At 37.6% G+C, this 5,589-nt stretch overlaps 1 long non-coding RNA gene across 1 annotated transcript; it reads left to right on the top strand.

Annotated features, from left to right (window-relative positions):
- The first annotated feature begins 1,930 nt into the window (after positions 1 to 1,930).
- LOC146544106 (uncharacterized) lies at positions 1,931 to 3,680 on the top strand. Its single transcript, XR_014884233.1, has 3 exons — positions 1,931 to 2,026; positions 2,207 to 2,270; positions 2,925 to 3,680. It is a non-coding gene; the product is annotated as an uncharacterized LOC146544106 (long non-coding RNA).
- Positions 3,681 to 5,589: the final 1,909 nt, after the last annotated feature.

Below are 5,589 nucleotides of genomic sequence, written 5' to 3'. Positions count from 1 at the left end.
AGTCTATCTATATGATGTGGTGCCACTGTCATAAATATCTTATTTGACACTATCTGTTAGATTATAATTCTTCAAAAGTAAGTACTATTTATTCATAATGAGTAGCAAATGTGTCTCCTAAATTTTCCCATTTATTTTATTATATGTAAGAAAACTGACCACATGGATACATTGGGACTATGTACTGCACAGCAGCTAAGTGACCTTCCTAGCAAGTAAAAGGATATAAAATTTATTATACCTTTAGAATTTAAGAGATGTTTTCTACAGATGGATATTTAACATACTAACTATTTATTATCATTATTATCTTGCAGATGTTGACATCTGAATTTGTCCTACATATTGACCTCCATTTGCCAAATTACCCGAGGGTTAATACCTTTTTGGGTGTTGGTGAAGGGACTTGCAGCTGGAGCCCTTCCACTATATTTTTAATATTATGCGGGCTGTGGCGAAGGATTCTTGTTTTATTTTAAGTCATTGCTGCCACCATCAGAAACATGAGCTGGTCTGCAACTAATAAGGGAAACACCGGACAAAATGTTCAGGGAAAAGAAAGATTCTTTCTCTAGAATTTGAAATAAAATCACCTGCAAGTCACAGCTGCCTCATACAATGTAGAGCTGCCTCTTGTTCATACATAACAATGATATGAGAATCTGCTTTTTGTGTATCTTGTGACACACAATGCAGGAATGTACAAACTAGAAAAATAAGGGACCGCTAAAGCAGCTTGAAGAGTTTTCCTGAAAATGTATTTGTTATTTCTACTCAGAAATCAGCAAATAAAATTCCAAGAAACTTAAAAAAAATAATAAATGCTTCAGTGAGCACCAAAGGACACTCCAATGACCAAATATAAGCACTGGAAACAAATATAAACAAAATCTGGAACCAGAGTGTTTAGTATGGCTGAAAGCAACCAGGCAGCATAAAGAGTCAGCATAATAACAAGAATAATAAGGATCTCAGCAAGCAACAGAGCTGAGCTCAGGCAGTTCCACAAAAACTGAGTTAGCTGTCATAATATTGTGCACTGGGTCCCCACAGGACTGAGTGTGGGGTATCTTGTGGAATAGGAGATAGAATTTGTCTACTGCAGTAGTTTCAAACCCTTTTTCTGTCTGTACAATAGTTTTCCTCAAAATTTTATTTCTTTGTTTATTAAAATGCAACTAACTTCACTTCAGGAGGTAGCCAAATTCCACAATTTCTCTCTGATTATTTACCAAGAAAGGCTACAACACACATGTGACTGTAACAGCTACACCATACCTGCAGAGTGCACACCAAGATTTTTCACATTTCAGGAGTGATTTCCACTTAAATGCACTTAGCAGAAGCTCTGGGTCAAGAGGAACAAGCAGCAGCTTCCCTAACAAGTGTTTTAAGCCCCCTAACTGTGGGTCTATGATAGCGTCGCATTGCTCATTTAACTGTGGAAGTCAACACTTTGAAAGCAGGATTAGTTGTTTGTATAACATGCTTTAAGTTATGCTTCCAGAAAGTTGGGCATATAAAATGCATTTGTCAGTTCTAACAACGTCTTTCTATTTTTGGATAAGGTGCCTACACAGAGGTTAGTGGCAGTACCGTTGCCTACTAAATGCTTAGCTGGTATCTGTTTAAACAAAGGGGTAGACTCCCAGTTAGCGAGGACTGGTACAGATTTGAAAAATTTAGGTAGGAAATGCACAGAATAATTTCAGAGGAATCATATTGAATTCCCATGGAAGTTTTGATTTTCAATTCAGGAGCATTGTCCCACAGAATGTTATAGCATTTCACTGTCTTTACGAGAGAAAAGAAGATACAGTTTGACCAGAGGCCTAGACTAGATCTCACAGTGACTTTTTAAAATCCTAGATATGTAACTGTTGGTGTGCACATAGGTAATGTTTTCTCTTACCATCTCTGCATGAACACCAAAAAAAACATAAGCTGTGCTGTATGGGGACACTGTGACATGCAGGCACGCCAAGCTCCCTGACAAACACAGATACGGGAACTGCTTCTTTCTGAGGTGGGAAAAGGGTAACGGATTTGGGAGATGCTGACACTGTGCCAATGGGAAAAACAAGGCATCCTAGGGGTATCAGGCAGAGGGAGGGGGATAGGTTCATGAAATATTTGTAAAGAATGTTTTATATTTTTTTTGTGTTTGTGAAACAAAATTTTATTGATTCAGATTTTTCCTAAGTAGGACATTTTTAAAGGATTAACACCTAGAACCACCATGCTACCAACAGAAGTGGATTGTCTGAACTGTATGTTTTTCTCTTTCATACTGTCCTTAAGCTAAATACTTTCCATGTATCTGAGCTAGTAGCTTTGGGTTTATGTCATACAGCAGATGTAATCCAGGCTCTAACGAAGCCTATATTTAGTTCAAACGCTCACAGCCTGTTTGTGTGGAAACTAGATAATAATATACTATTGTGCTTATTGTCCTGGCCACATTGCATTGCTGGTGTAGAATTGCAATGAAGTTCCTTACAGAATTAGGGTCAGTTCACACCAATATTCTGTGAGCTTAATACTTGCAGAAAACTGATATCCTCAGAAATACTACAGTTCTCAGAACAGGCGGGGAAACATATTTGCCTTTTTTTAGCAGCACAGAACCTGAGCTGGAGAAAGTATCCTGCTACTCAAAGCTTGCTCACAGCCCATAGTAGCTCAAACTTTCTGAGGGGAGTTTTTTGTTGTTGTTTGATTTGTTTATGTTATTCTTCTAGATGCTGCTTATTATTATGTTATGTTATGTTAAATTCATTTAGTTCAGCCTACCAAACTGTTCTATAAAAATCATCAGAAATCTAATGTTTACCCCACGTAGTTCAAATCTGACCACAATTACGAAGATCTTATGTACTTGCTTGTCATCTTCCTTTCCTGATACAAAAACTTTTGTTTTCCAGATCAGAAAGATGGTTTGTTTCTCTGCCCACCAGAAGAATATGACATGCTAGAGGAGTCAACACAGTACTGTATAAAGAATGCTGAAATTTTGTGGTTGAATGACTGGGTTGGCTTGCTTGATCTTGGCTGGTTTGAGGTTTTTTGTAGAGGCAAAATATAGAAACATAGACTCATTAAGATAGAAAAAAATCCCTAAGATCATCTAGTCCATCAATCAACCCATTCCCACCATGCCCACTAACCTACATCTCGCAGTACCACACTTACATGTTTCTTGAATGCCTCCAGGGACAGTGACCCCACCAACTCCCTGGCAGGAGGATGCTCCGTGTTCCAAGAGCAGTAACTCTTTTGGAGAAGAGAGAGCCTCTCTGATATGGACAAACATGTTGAATGCAAATACTTGCTGATAAGCCTATCTTTTTTTGCATGTGTGTGTTAACATTATTATTTTTTAATTTCGCTGACTGTAACATTAATAGACGATGGTAAATTTTCTCTGAAAGAAGGCTCAGGAAAGGTCTGGAACTGCTGGAGAGCAAATAAACATAGGTGGCAGCAGTGTCTCACCCTGGAGGTTACACTCACCCTCAGCAGTGTCTCTGCATGCAACATTTCAGGCAGATATTTTTATTCTGAAAAAAACAGAGAAGGAAAAACCATAAGACATGTTTCATCATGAGACAAAGGATTTTTTTTTTTTTTTTTTTTTGGTGGAACTAAGAGAAAAAAAGGGAACTCAGAATGTATTTTAAAACAAGGCTCCCTGATGTAGAAAGAAAAATAAGCATAAGTAAAAATAATTATTTTACCTCCTTCATTTTAACTTCTTCTTTTATGGAAAAATAAACAAAATTGAAACACGTAAATATTTATTAAGCTCTTTTTTTAAGCTCTGGAAGGTTTTGAACCAGATTCACGGCATTAAAAAGAACTTTCTCCTCAGTTCTTCAGTTAAACAAGACAAAATATGTAAGGAAGATCACATATGATTCTCTATTTCCATTTCTCCTTTCCTTTTTTCTTTCCTTTTTCCTTTCCTTTTTTTGCCTTTTCTTGCTTTGCCTTTTGCCTTGCCTCTCCCTTTCCCATCTCATCCCTTGGACAAGATGTTTTCAGACACAAATCTGTCATTTCCAAAGCAGTTCAGAAGCATTTTTGTAATCACATTTGTAGAAGCTTATCTGTAAAAATCAACTGGAAGATCTTCTTTAAGCACGGAAAAATGTTATGAAGGAAGGTATGCACTCGATCCATCAGTTGAAGAAACTGAAAAAGATACACTGTAGCAGCAAGCTTAGGAGGTGAAGATGGAGTATTTTAATTCAGAACTTCTAAACAGTGCAAAATAAAATCTCTAATTTGTCCTGTAATATTAGGGAACAAACTTTATTTAATGGTCTCAGCAACATGAGTAGTAAAATGGTTTTTCTGTTGGTCAGTCCTTGGCATGGAAGTTTTACTCTTCCAGCCATCTTGGAACTAGGAATTGTGATTTTATGAAAGACCAGACCCCAAGAGCTGTGCTGTAGATGGGGACCATACCACAGGTATCACAGCTATCTTTATGCCTGGAAGCATTAGGAGATGCTCCTCAGAACATGACTTGCTGCACTTCCTGAAATAAATTTGGATTATGGACTGCTCAATCTGAAAAGTCTCTGACACAGAGGTTCATATGAAACATTCTTCCAGTGCTTTCCGAGCCCAGTCCTTACTTCTATCGACCTTTACTCAAATGCAAAGCTACCCTACTACCACCTATCCAAGCAGTCAAACAGAAATAGTTGTTTGTCCAGAGCTTCCTCTTACTGTGGCTCTCACAAAGACAGATACCTTCACTGACTTGAATCTTTGGACTTCTTAAATAAAGTATTTAAAAAAAAACAAAGGGTTTCTTATTTTAGCCATAAAGAACAAACAAGTACAGAAAGGGATTTCAAAACAAGCACATGAATGCCCATCTTATTTTCTTTCATTGTAAAGGCAGCCTCGGTCACTGCTTTCCTTAAGTTAGACAGTCATAAGGAAATAATTTTCAACTCATGGAATTAGTCTATGTGTGATATATGAAGCTGAACAAAGGGCAAATTAGATACCAAAATCATTTTCTTATAAAGAAAACAAAACAAAACGAAGCCTACGCTTATCTTTCTCCAAGTCATTTTACCCTCTCATGTTCAAGAGGCGTTTGATCCAGTTCACACTGAAGGCTTCATGTGAAATGGCTGGAAACACTTCACTGAATGCAATGAACTTTGGGTTAGGACTTCATTCACAGTTGTTGACGCACCACCTAGTAACTGGAAATAACAGATAAACAACTTCCCTCTTGCTGAGATGATAACCCATCTTTTCAGGGATGTCCCAGTGATCCCCTATGATACAATGTGTTGCAATGCCTATATATAATACTTAATACTATTTGCAGCTGGCAAGATTTCATGCCATCTAGCTGAAAATCATATGCTTTAGGCATACATGAATGCGTCAGTCGTTATCTGAACTCTGACTAGTACAGAACATTGCAGCAGCTCCACAGCAGTGCAGTAGATAGCGAGCACACCAAGCCTATCCTTTCCAGCAAATAAATTCTCCTTAACTTATTTTCAGATACACAGCTGTCGGGTGTCCATGTGTACTCAGCAAAGAATTTGTAAGTCC

This window comes from Meleagris gallopavo, chromosome 6 (assembly GCF_905368555.1).
Source record: "Meleagris gallopavo chromosome 6, MGAL_WU_HG_1.1, whole genome shotgun sequence".
In the NCBI taxonomy this organism is placed as follows: Eukaryota; Metazoa; Chordata; class Aves; order Galliformes; family Phasianidae; genus Meleagris; species Meleagris gallopavo.
This window is presented reverse-complemented; position numbering and strand designations above follow the sequence as displayed.